Here is a 13,263-nt window from a genome sequence, read left to right as displayed (position 1 = left end):
TGTAAGGTCGGACAGAGGAATACGTCAGGAATGAACCCTTAAGGAATAAATGCATAATAAGTGAGTTCTTGGAGAAATCAATAATCCTGTGCTAGGGAAACTCCCAAGAGCTTACGGGTCTGGTTTCTAAGAACTCGTTGTGACGTTGGGGTGGACGGATGTAGGTGACCATGCCTGTATTGGATAGCATGGCTAATGCCTAAATAAGGACTGGGATCTTATGCCTATATAACGGCAATGCAAATTGTGCCTAGATAAGGACATGTATCAGGAAAACCTACATACGGACACCTAAAGCGGAATACAACAATAGAATGGGCTTTATTGACAAAGACATTGAAAACATGAGAGCACCAGGACAGAAACAACAAATAAGGAAATTGATAAGAATAATTCAAAAATGGGAAGATCACGAAAATTTGGAAGTAAGGTAGTCAAAGAAGAAGGAGGTTAAGAATGTGTTACAAAAAAGAACCTCAACTGTGTTAGAGGGATATGCAAGAGACATACAAATGCTCTCAATTAAAGAAGTGCCCGGAGGAGGTTATATACATGTGCCATAGAATAGACAGAATATTTTGTCTTTCACAAATGATTTTCCCAGATTGAGAGAAAAAACTGTGGAATGGTACAGTCAAGTTGAACGATTTGTGAAGATTACAAAGGTTTTGTGGATGGAAGTAAATACTCCGCTTGATATTGTTGTAATTGCAGACTTGTGGGCAGAGTGAAGGATTACTGTAGAATGCCCAGAAGGAGCACCTCCAAGAGATCCTAGAACAGGTGTTCCATCTTCAGAAGTGATGAGAAAATATCAGCAGGTGAAGAGATATTTAATGAATAGTTTCACCTAAAGAAATTGGTTACAAATTGACAGAACGATGCAAGCAAAATAATCAGTGCATGCCTATTACGAGAGATTGGTACAGATATTTAAACAGTATAGTGGTGCTGTGACTATTGCTGAAAGAGAAGCAGGATGGTTTGTTTTCAAATTTGATATATGTTTAAGAGAATTCAGCAAAACAATTTTTGGGGGGCAAAGCAAATCCGTAGATGAAATTCTGCGACTTGTTAAATATTGTGCAGAGGATAGTCAAATGTGGCAGAAGAAGCTTAAAGAAAAGCTAATGATAGCTCTGATAAAATTGATCCAGATGAGCCCAAATGTGACAGCATTAAAAAATTCAGGAGAGGGACAGAGACATTGTAACACAGTACCGATGATGCAGAGAGTTGATGGTTTCCAGCAGCAGACTGTTGTGTCCTCAGATAGAGGACATGGTGGTCCTTTTGATCAGAGAATGGGTGTAGAAGTGTTATTGTTGAAAAAGAAAAATCCATGTCACGCATGCGGAAAGCTAGGACATTAGAGATGTGAGTGTAGGTAAGTGATGAATACTGTGGGCAATCAGATGCAGAATGTGGAATATGCACAGTCTCCAGGAAACAACATGGGTCAGACACAGCAGATGCAAGGACTGGGAATGCAAAATTCTACTGGATCTCAACAAATGCAGATACCGCAAGCTCTAATGCCACAACAAAATGCACAGGTACAAAGGTATAATATGAGTTAGAATTCTTATCAGAACGTGGTGCAGCAATATTTGAATGAATTGAATGACAGTGATCAGGAGCCATTAGCATGGCAGTGCTTGAGGGGAGAGGAGAACTGCATGCTTGGTGCAGCTCTAGAGGTAGACCAATGTGGATCATATACTAGTTGTGAAGTAAACGGAAATCCAATTTTTTTCTTGGCTGACACTGTGAGAAGAGCAGAGGTCCCAAATCTACCCCTCTCGGGAGAAAGAATCCAAGTTGTTGGAGTAACAAATAAAAAGATGTCTACTCCAATTTCAGAACCAGTAAGAGTTAAAATAGGGTCAATAGAAGATAAGCATCGATTTTTGGTTTGTGATACAAGTCCAATGAACCTATTAGGTCGAGACTTGTTATGGAAATTCAATTGTTCAATCTTATACACTCCTCATGGAAAAGAATTTCATATGAATGATGAGGCTGTGGGTTTCAAGCTTGCTCAGCAAAAATCAGTTGAGAGGATGTATCCTCTCCTGATGAGTGAGGATTTGCCCAACGAACCATATTGCCCGAAGTTTTGGATTTCACAGTTACAGATATTGGATTGATTAAAGGTTTTTGTCCAGTTAAAAAAACGATCAAAACAGAATTTGCAAGAACACCACAATATTATTTGTTGCCAGAAGCTATTGCTGGAATTACTCCTGTGATTGAATCAATGATTGAGCAAGGAATATTGAAGTAAATAATGGGGAGTCCATGTGATTCACCAATTATTGGCTGGCAGAAGCCAAATGACACGTACCAAATTGTGCATGTTGTCCTCGAATCCAGCTGTGATTTTTTTTCAAATTCCATGCAAAGCTAAATGGTTCTCGGTGATCGATCTATGGGAAGCATTTATTTAGATTCCATTGCATGAGAATAGTCTGTTTTATTTGCTCTACATCTCGGCAGTCATGTCTTGGCATGATGCTGAATCTCACAAGTGTATATGGAAAGTCCTTCAATTTTTAATCATATCCTTAAAAAGATTCTTGAATCTTTGGCAATGCCAAATCATTCTGTGTTGGTCCAATACATAAATGATTTGTTAGTGGCATCAACCACACAAGAAGCATACAGGACAGATACTATTGCTTTATTGAATCACGTGGCAGAAAATGGACATGAAGATTCACCTACTAAATTGCAGTTTTGCAAAACTGATGTTGTGTATTTGGGACCCCATATTGAGAGAGCAATGAGAAAGGTTTCACATGAAAGAATTTCTGCCATATTAAACATGAATCCTCCAGTCATGTAAAAAGAGGTACAAATGTTTTGGGGCATGTCGGGATATTGCCACCAGTCGATCCTGAGTTTTTTTCTGACAGCAAAACCTTTACAGATGTTGATGCATGAAAATGTATCAGATCCAGTGCCAGAGGATGGCAACTGCATATCGGCATTCATTAAGTTGCAAGATTGCCTTTGTAAGGCATCAGCTTTGGGAATGCCTGATTATCGTAAGTGCATTGTGCTGTTTTGCAGTGAGAGAGAAGGTTGCGCTCTTTCAGTATTGACACTAATGCACGGAAGCATCCGTATACCAATTGCCTACTTTTCAGTAACTCTAGATCCATTTGCAGCAGCATTGCCTGGATGTCTGGGAGCAGTTCCTACAACTTTTGTGAGTCTGCAACAGTGTGAGAGTATCGTCATAGGTCATCCATTAACTGTGTATGAGCCTCATTCAGTGGAAATACTGTTGACTTGTGCTGGAATACAGTATTGAACAAACAGTCATCTGGCAAAGTATGTACAGATTTTGTTGGGTGCAGAGAACGTGACACTGAAAAGGTGTATGGTATTGAATCCAGAGACTCTAGTGCATTTGCCTGAAAATGAAACAGTAAGAGATGAAGCGGAGTATGATTGTCTGGATGTGACTGAGTTGTGCACAAAACCGAGTCCTGATATCTCTGACGTTCCATTGCCAGAATCAGATCATGTGTTGTTTGTTGATGGTTCTTGTTGGACTTGGTCCTTTTGGCAGGTTCACCCCTAAAACCTTTTGCATTTATCCTAGCCTTTTTCTATATATAGTGTTAGTGGTTTTAGACCTCTAGGCACTTTAGCACTGTGTCCTAGTGTAAAGTGTGTGCGCTCTGTGTTACATTTACTGAGACTGGCCTGCCCTCCCATAGGAATGCATGGGGATATGTGTGTCCATGGTAGTTCCTGGTGTGAACGGAGTGCAGGGTCAAGTTTAGTATGTGCGAACTTGTGAGGATAAATGGTGTGAGCAGATTTATTGTGACTGGTGGAGAAGTGCCACTTTTAGAAGTTGGCATTTCTGTGTGCTGTGTGTCTGCCTGCCGGATGTGGAGTGCATGTCTGGCTTGTGATTGACAGGTGCTGGATGGGGTGGGGAATTCCAGGAGCCAGGATGGGTCTTCCCGGTGGTGAATGGAGAGATCTGCATGTAGATGGGAGGGAGGAGTTGCACCCGGGACCTGAATAGGGCTGTGCCTTCCCTACACAATGCTGGCTCCGCCCCCTGTGGTACGTCTGATGTCCCTAGCCTGTCCTGTGAATAGGGAGAGGGGCTGAGCAAAACAAAGTGCTCCAGAACCAGTTGCATCTGGTTTCCCACTTGCCCTGCACCTTGGTGACAAAGGAAATCTGTGTATATAAAGGGGCTGTGACCCCCATGTAAGAGGTTTGTTCGGTGGTGCTGGTCCTGACGCTGGGGGCTGCTGCTGCTGCGCTCCAGGAGGAACTGCCACAAGGGACTGCATCCCTGCTGGAGGGCCCTGTGTGCTGGCCTTCCTGAGCCCAGCCTTGTGCCGCCCCTGCACTTTGCCTTTATCTAGGAACAGCGCTTTAATTTTGTTCAGATTGCCCCTCTGACTTTGTGCTGAATTGGGGGCCCTAGTGCTTAGAGTGCGCTTCTACTGGTAATTTGCAGCACTCAGAGGCTGCCTGGGGATTCCCCCGCATTTCATCGTCTTGCGGGAGCCCACCCCACGTTATCGCCGCATTGGTGTTTTGTAAACTGGCGGGAGCCCACCCCGCATCGGTACCTCCATAGCGGGTGCCTACCCCGCATTGTGCGCTGTTTTATACCCCAAGCGGGAGCCCCAGCCCACAATGGACTTTTTGCTGTCTTTATACCCCTAGCGGGTGCCCACCCCGCCAGGGACTTTGTGCTGTTTTTATAACCCTAGCGGGTGCCCACCCCAACAGGGTCTTCGTGCTAATAACGGGAGCCTACCCCATATTGTGCCAGGAAGAGAGAAAAACAAACACACCGCCGCGGCCCGGAAGCCGCCTGACTGAAGGCGGGGCCTCGCGACGGAAGCAGGAAGCAAGCGGGAGCCTACCCCGCGCCCCTGCGTGTACCCAGGAAGATGCTGTGAAGAGAAGCATCTCTGCAGGTGTGGAGGAGGACGGGAGCCCACCACGCCTGCAAAAGACAGTGCCAGGAGCCTCGCCGGCTTCCCATTGAAGTCCCAGTCCCAGAAGAAGGACCGGGCGAAGAGGAGTGTCCCGGGCAGCCAGTGTGGCCAGAGCATCAGAGGCGCCGACAGAGAGGAGACCACGAGGGAGTCCCAGGTGAGTGGGACGTTACCCCCCATGGCCGGTCCCTGTTCTTCTTGAGCGGTCCCGCAGGGTAGCGGACCGCTCCAATGTTGGGAGACATCTTTTTTACTTAAGAGTCCCCCGAGTGGGACTCACACACACAGAGCAGATTGAGGCACCAAGTTGGTACCTGAGGGGTCCCACAGAGGAGAGGGCCGCTCCCACGGGGGCACATTGTTTTCCGGGCTTTAGTGGGGGTCCAAGGGGCAGTTTGGTGCCAGTACCTTTTGACTTCCTCAGTTGCGCCGCCATAGCAGGCAACTGCAACGTTGTGGGCAAAGTCTATTTTTTTAGAGTCCCAGAGTGGGGCTGCAGCATGGACCATGGTGCCAGGGTCCTTTCATGTTTGGGGGCCAGATCTTCTCTAGAAGTCCCGAAGTGGGACTTGGGGGCATTAGTGGTTCTAGCCTGAACAGGGCGAGAGGCCCCCCAGCGCATTGCACCCTTTGGTGACCGCTGCATTGGCAGCTGAATTCCTACTACGCTGGACGTGAGGCATTTGCTTGGGTGACAAGGAGGGGCTCAGGAGGCACGCTGGTGCCAGGGCTCCTTTGCACAACTGCCCAGCAAGTAGTGGGCAGCTGCCACGTTTAGGCCTGATCTTTTGCTTTGCTGCATTTGCTGCGTGCGCAGCCAGCCGGGACATTCTGGACATTGGGCATTTGAGCCCCTGTGAGAGGCCAGTTGGCCTGGGGCCCGGTTCAGTGTGTTGAGCCCCCGATTGGGGCACACTGTTTTTAGGCTAATCTGTTGCCTAGGGTGTTTACGCTTGTGATACCTAATGTGATGCTTTGGTGTTTATGCATAATGTATTTATGCCCCTGAGGTTTATGCAGAATATGTTTTAGGCCTAATGTGAGGATTATTGCACCGTATGATTTACGTTGCAGGATCTAGGCCTTAGTTCAGTATTTCACTAGTAGTTACTGTTTGTGCTCTACATTTATTATATGTTCTACATTTGCTAATTTCCCTTTGTGATTGTTCTGACAGTGCCCCAATTGGCCCTGCCAGGTGTATATAATCCCCTGTAGATACTGCCCAGTGCCAGTTGGCACAGTGTATATTATGTGATTAGGATCTAATGTGTTTATTATAATACAAAGGCTATTTTTATATATAACCTTGTGTGGAGTTACACATTGCCTCCGGGATAAGCCTGACTGCTCATGCCAAGCTACCAAGGTGGTGAGCAGGGGTTATCTCTGCGGGTAACTTCCTTGACCTGACTAGAGTGGTGGTTTCTGCCTGGCTTTGCCGCAAGCCTTAGCCAACCAGAAATCCTATTTTTAACAGTTCTTGTTTGACAGACAATGATGGAAATCTGAAAGCTACATATGCTGTATGTACTGTTTTGAGGGATTGTGGAAGAATCATGGTTGCAAGGAGTTTTTTCTGCACAAGTGGTAAAACTCATTGCTCTGACTAGGGTGTGCACCATATCAGAACAGCTCAGAGTGACAATTGATACTGATAATCAGTATAATTTTGAAGTCGTACATGAGTTTGGGCAATTGTGGTCTCAGCGTGAGTTTATGACTCTTTTGTGGTCATTATTGCCTGCCCAAATTGCTGTTGTAAAAAGTGCTGCACACCATATGGGATCTGACTACATTACTGTGGGCAATAAATACACTGATGAGATGGCACATTATTGTGCTTGAATGCACACACATTTAATGAAGAAGAACTGAATAATCCATCAGACACCACATATGTTGAAAGCTTTAGACACATGGAAAGAAGTGAAGAAGTTGCAGGATGAAGTAACAGAACAAGAACAACAGGGTTGGATTCGTGCATGGTGTACCAAAAGAGAAGACGATGGGGTGGGTTTTTGTTGATGGCAGGCCAGTGTTGCCAGATAATCTGTTGTCACCAATGGCACACCATTTTCATGGACCTGCACATGTAGGAAGAAATGCAATGATTAGTTTGTTTCAACAAGTTTGGTACAATCCCAGGTTCAACTTCATAGTAGCAGAAGAAACCTGATTTTAGCACCGTCAATCCTTCGTTGATACCATTTGCAGGGGAAAAAACAGATGCTCTCTTCTGCAACACTTTTTTTCTGATTTAGCTGTATTTTGGCTAATGTCTCATTCCCCTCCAGGGAAATCCACATACCCTGGGTACGTTTAGAATTCTCAAGAAATTGGAAAACAATTTGGCGGGGTTATCTTATGTGGAGAAAAAGTTATGGGGGCCTAAGAGAGAACAAACCTAAATAGCCAAAAAAAGGATTGGGACGGAGGAGGTTGGGGAGGCCTGGTAGCGAAGGAGTTAAGTGTATTTACCTGTTAACAACCATGCTAAAGCCAGTGTAAAGCACTGAAAGCAGGACTTCATAGCTTCTAAGCTCTTTTACTTTAGCTGGGGTGTGATAGACACTGCTGAGTAGATCGGTACCTTTGAAAGCTCAGCGGGAGCATGTCTTCACTCTATGAAATGTATTCATTTTTGTCTGCCCTTTAGAGCAGTTTGTACTCATTGTCTAACAAGGTTCTTTCATGAGACAACAAACTATTTAAGGAAGTCTCTGCTTTAGCCGGACCCTGTGTCTAACAGTGGAATCTGAGAAGTGCTCCTCAGAGCACCATCACTTAGAGCCTGATCCTTAGCATGACAATGAAGCTATAGAGAATATTTTTTGGTTGAGCATTCAAGACCTCTTTTATATACTTTAATATATACTTATATGTGTATGTACTTTGTGGGATCTGGAGATCAGCCCTAGGACTTGTCTACTTCCACTTAGGGACTTTTTTTCTGTTCAACTGCCTCTATTTAACAGTCTTGATAGAAAACGACTAGTAGAGGTCAGTAAACTACCAGAATTGCTTTCTGCTGGTTCATCTGCCTCTATTTAATTGTCTTCATGGAAACCAACCAGTAGAGGTCTGTAAAATACCAGAATTGCTTTCTGCTGACGGTCTTTCTTTTTTTTATTTTACTGGCAACTCCCTCTATTTAACTTTCTTGATAGAAAACGACCAGCAGCAGTCAGTAAAATAGCAGAATCACTTTAACATTCTCTAGATTCCAGTCCATAGAAATTGTCTTCCACGAGCATCCATAGACAATAATATTTTTTTCAAATCTTGTATTTTCAGTGATATGACCACCAAAGGCCCTGATTTTATATTAAAAAGAGAGCTTTGGACTATAACATTTTCTGCTGAAAGGCAATATCTCTCTTCATGTGTTCCCATACCTGGCATGTCACGCAGTTTGGTGCTTACTTTCCCTTCATGTTAAAGATTGGTAGATGTTTCAGTACCCAGGCTAATGTGCTGCATAGCTAAATACATATAAGGTATCAAAGGCGAGACCGATTGCATTGCAAATGTTTGTTTTTTCAAGGCTGACTTTAGGAGGACATGATGGATGCTGCCTTACTTGAAGCACTGTACTGCAAGGGTCAGTACCCACACCTAAACAAAGAGAATCTGCTAATGATCGCATCCGAATTGTAAGAAAACCTGCTGAAAACTATTCTTGTAAAGGCTGCATTCATATAAACATTGATACCAAAGAGCTGTAATCTCTTAACAAACAGAAACAGTTAACAGTGACTTCTCATCTTGAACAGCAAGGCTGGTGAAATATTAATTTCATTTCTAGAGTTATTGGTTCTTGTCAGCAGGCATTTAATTCAATCCATAATAATAGAAACACGCCACTGTCTGGTGTTATTATGCTTACATTTGAGCACATTGATGCAATGCATCTAATTTAAAAATTGCTCATATGTGATATTTTCTTGAGACTTTTTAGGAGTTTGGAGTAAGGACATGTTGCTTTTAGCTCATATTTGAATAGTCAGAAAAAAAAGTAATTGTTTATTTTCCTTTGGAATTCTTATATAGTGTTGTCCTAACTCTATTAAACAGTGGAGCACTTTGCAGATATGTTTTAATTGAAGCAGAAGCAGCACACACATTAATCAGTGTAATAGAACAGTATTTTGTGTGTTGTAGGAATCCATCTGAAAGCAGATTACAGAACCCAGGAACTGATAAGACATGTAATTGAGACAGTTCTAGACTGCATTTTCTATATGCACATTTCTAATTTAAAAGCAAAGTAATTAACTAAGAAATACACCATTGTCTGTGTTAACCTGGAATTAAAACCCTGAAATGTATTCACCAGGCCATATCTTTTCCTGTTCAAACCATGAGTCGAACACAAACAAAGCTGACTTTGATGAGGTGTTTGTTCTCTCTGTGGGGGATTTGTGGCCTTGGTCCAGATATCATTAGGTTGGCTACTGCATCAGTAAATTTAGAGTTAAACATGAAGTCAACTTTGTTATTGGATTTTTCGGTGAATAAAAAATTAAATTGTAACATAACAACAACAGCTCATTGTAGGAGTCAAGTGTGGCATGGTTCAGATCTATCAATGTCTTTTTCATATAACAGTTACAGCTAGGTCATCATACACAGGTGAGGAGTCCTGCTTTGGCAGGACACCCCTATCCATAGTAATCGCCAGACAGAGTCACTGCAGGTCAGGAATCTATCTCCACTGCCCCTCCAGCACCCTCTAACTCCCTATCTGAAGAGCCTGCTTCCTGTATGGGGTCATCCGTCTAGGACATCCTCTCATCCTCTACCATATGCTGGGATCACGAAACGCCCAAAAGCTCCATCAAGACATCCGTCAGGTCCAAGTCCCTTTCCGCACTTTGTGCAGTCAGCTTTCCTCAGCCTCAGCCATTTCTGCAAGTCTGCCATCCACCTGAGCAAAGGGGGAGGAGGTTGAAGAGTCCAGTGTATAGCAATTTGTCTTCTAGCTGAGAGGAGGCCCAGAGCCACAAACCTAGTGCATTGGTTTTTCACTTACTTCGGTGGATATGACAGTTCCAGTAAGCAATGCTTAGGTGTTAGCATCAACCATACTTTCATCACTTTAGTAAGGCTGTTCGCCACCATCACCCATTGACCGCTGGGTAGGCCCAAGTCATATGGAGAAACGTTGCTGGTCTGATGTCACAGCTCAGGCAAAGCTTTGCAGGGAAAAGTCTGTGGAGCCGCTGAGGGGTAAGGTAAGCATGGTGGAGGCAGTAAAACTACATGGGCCCAATTCACAGAACTAATTTAAGACAAAATCCTAAACTTACTATCATTTTGGTATTCACAGAAGGCACTTACTCATTTCGGTATTCACAGAAGTTAGGAGTCCTAACTTTAGGACTCCTAAATGCCTTCTGTGAATACCGAAAGTCTTAAAGATAGGAGTCCTAACTTTACTACTCCTAAACTGAGAAAAATCCTAACTTTAAGACTTTCGGTATTCACAGAAGTCATTTAGGAGTCCTAAAGTTAGGAGTTCTAACTTTACTACTCCTAAACTGAGAAAAATCCTAACTTTAAGACTTTCGGGATTCACAGAAGGCATTTAGGAGTCCTAAAGTTAGGAGTTCTAACTTTACTACTTCGAAACTGAGAAAAAAACTAACTTTAAGACTTTCGGTATTCGCAGAAGGCATTTAGGAGTCCTAAATTTAGGACTCCTAACTTCTGTGAATACCGAAATGAGTAAGTGCCTTCTGTGAATACCAAAATGAGTAAGTGCCTTCTGTAAATACCAAAATGGTAGTAAGTTTAGGATTTTGTCTTAAGTTAGTTCTGTGAATCAGGCCCCATATGTTTGACTATAGCATTGCTGGCCACGTACTGTGCCTTCTAACACACACACCCATTCTCCTGCAGTCCCAGTGACTTCATGCCATGAGAGGCGTACACCACCTGTTCCCCTTCAGCACAGAGTAACTGAGTGATATTAAGCCTTGACTGGATCCCTGATCTAGGATTTGTGTAAGCATGTGGGACTCTGGCAGTTCCTTAGGGAAATCCTTCCATATTTTTCATACAGTATGGGATGGTTTTGTAAATGCTAGTCACTGACCCGGACCTAAGCTAATTTAAATCCAAGGTCAGCCACGCCTAACTTTTGCAAAGTATTTAGCAACACTAAAACAGCCAAAAAGTAAAAGCACAACTCAATAAAAATCTAACAACCAGTTTCTAAATACAAAAAGTAATAAGTACAAGGACACCAAAACAACTGAAATCCAATAAGGAGTAACAAACATGATTTTTTTAAGTTTTAAGGCAAAACGTGGCAAGAAAAAGTAAAGAATCAACTAGAAATCTCTACTTATGATTGACCAGGATCTAGGCACAATGTCAGCCTGATCACGATGAAGGGGAGGTCGGATAAACCAAGGAGTCATCCCAATCACAATTTTTAGCTTTTATGTTTATGGAAGTTCAAATCCTCCTCCGGGACAAGGTTGTATCCAACAAAGCACTTTTGAATACGGATAGCTGTTAGATAGGGTTCCCTGAAACAGGTGGTTTGTAGCGGGAAAAGCTATGAGTGGAAAATTTATCCTTCACTTTCACCAAAGTCCTCTCCTTTTACAAATACTTTTCTGCCTTTCACCTTACTCTCTTTTTGGGACTCAAAATCTTCCAAATTTGGTCACCTTTGCAAAGAGGTCCTACTGAACTCCTAGAGGTCTTGGAAGACTAAAAATGTTCTAAGGTCAAACTTTTCAGACCTTCGACGGCAGTTCTTCTTTGTTACTTATGAGGCTCTCAGGCCCTCAGGCACAGCACTTAGGGGCCAGGACACACTCTAGTAAAGAATAACAACAAGGTGCAGTCCAGTTCCAGTTTTAACGGTCCATTGGCCACTGCAGTATATGGTACCTTGCAGCTTGTTATGACCTTGTTGCCACACAGGCGGTCATCCAACTGACCCTTAGAGTCTACTTCTAAGTCTGAAGTACAAGTGGGAGCAGGTCCAGACCTTCAGCTCTCCACACAGGTTACAGTTCGCAGAACCAGTCTTCATTAGTTTAGGGGGAAATTCTCCTTAAGCTGTTGTACTTCACGTCATTTTTGTGATCTTGGGTAACAACATGAACACATAATTACTGAGATTACATTTTTAAACCATGTCACATATCGAGAATCACATTTGCGGAAAGAATGCGAGAAGCAAGGAGACAACACGATCAGCTCCAAGACAAGCATCCTTTACGAATTCGAGCGGCAGTTAATGAATGAGGGTTTTCAACATTCATTTCAGCCTGATTGTTTACCTGAGTAGACCGTTCGGATAATCTTTGGAGTATGAGCTGCAGTTCTGAATGCAAAAGGATGCTCTTTTAAAAGGAATGTGCAAAAATCACCTCGAACATGCATGTTTGAATTGAGATTTTAATTGAGCAGACAGTTCAGGTAGTTTATTTAGTACATTTTTTAGCATGAAATGCTTTGTTTAAAACAATTTAGCAGGAAGAAAGTGCCATAGAAACTGCAAAGCTGCTGTATATACAGTAACAACTCACTGTCCTAAAGACTCCTCCCTCTGCTTTGTTCAGAACTCGGTCATTTTGTATTTGGATTTTGGAGGGAAGCATCACTTTCTTTTTATCTTCAATAAGTGCTGCATTCACACCTTTGAATTTTTTACTTTCTGAGAAAAGTCAAGTAAGCTCTATGCAGTACTTGGCCAAAAAAAAATTATTTTAGGGAGGGTAGGCACCCTTTGTTTTAAGCCTTTTTTGTTTTTTATGTGTATGCTGCTGAATGGCATAAAATTTGGAGTAGGGGGCCCTTGTTGGATGAAGTTTTTTAAGTGACAATGTTTGCACATTTTGTGGATGGTGGACACCGGGGGTTATAATACATATTTTCTCTAATATCATTATATTTGTTTTAGAAATTTATCCATTTTCACTGCTTCTGTGCTATACGTTTTCTTTATCATTTATGGGGCTGAGTATGGCCTTGTATTCATGCAAAATGTAGTTTTTTTTGTCAGCATGTGCATGTTGGCGGCTAGGGTTGGGGTGGCACCTGGAGCCCATGCTCCTGTAGCCAGACAATTATTTTCATTTGTTCCCAGCAACCTTTTGCCCCACGTGATTGCCTACCATTGTGTATTAAAAGCCATTTTCTATTAATATTAATAGAGGAAGCCGATGTCATTTTTGTTAATTCTTTTCTCAATATTTTGTTTGTACTGGTGTAGTCTGCAGGTGTTGTTTTTGACTAATTGATTCAATTTTGC

This window comes from Triturus cristatus, chromosome 3_2, assembly GCF_964204655.1.
Source record: "Triturus cristatus chromosome 3_2, aTriCri1.1, whole genome shotgun sequence".
Taxonomy (NCBI): domain Eukaryota; kingdom Metazoa; phylum Chordata; class Amphibia; order Caudata; family Salamandridae; genus Triturus; species Triturus cristatus.
The sequence above is the reverse complement of the archived record's forward strand: the minus strand, read 5'-3'. Positions refer to the sequence as shown.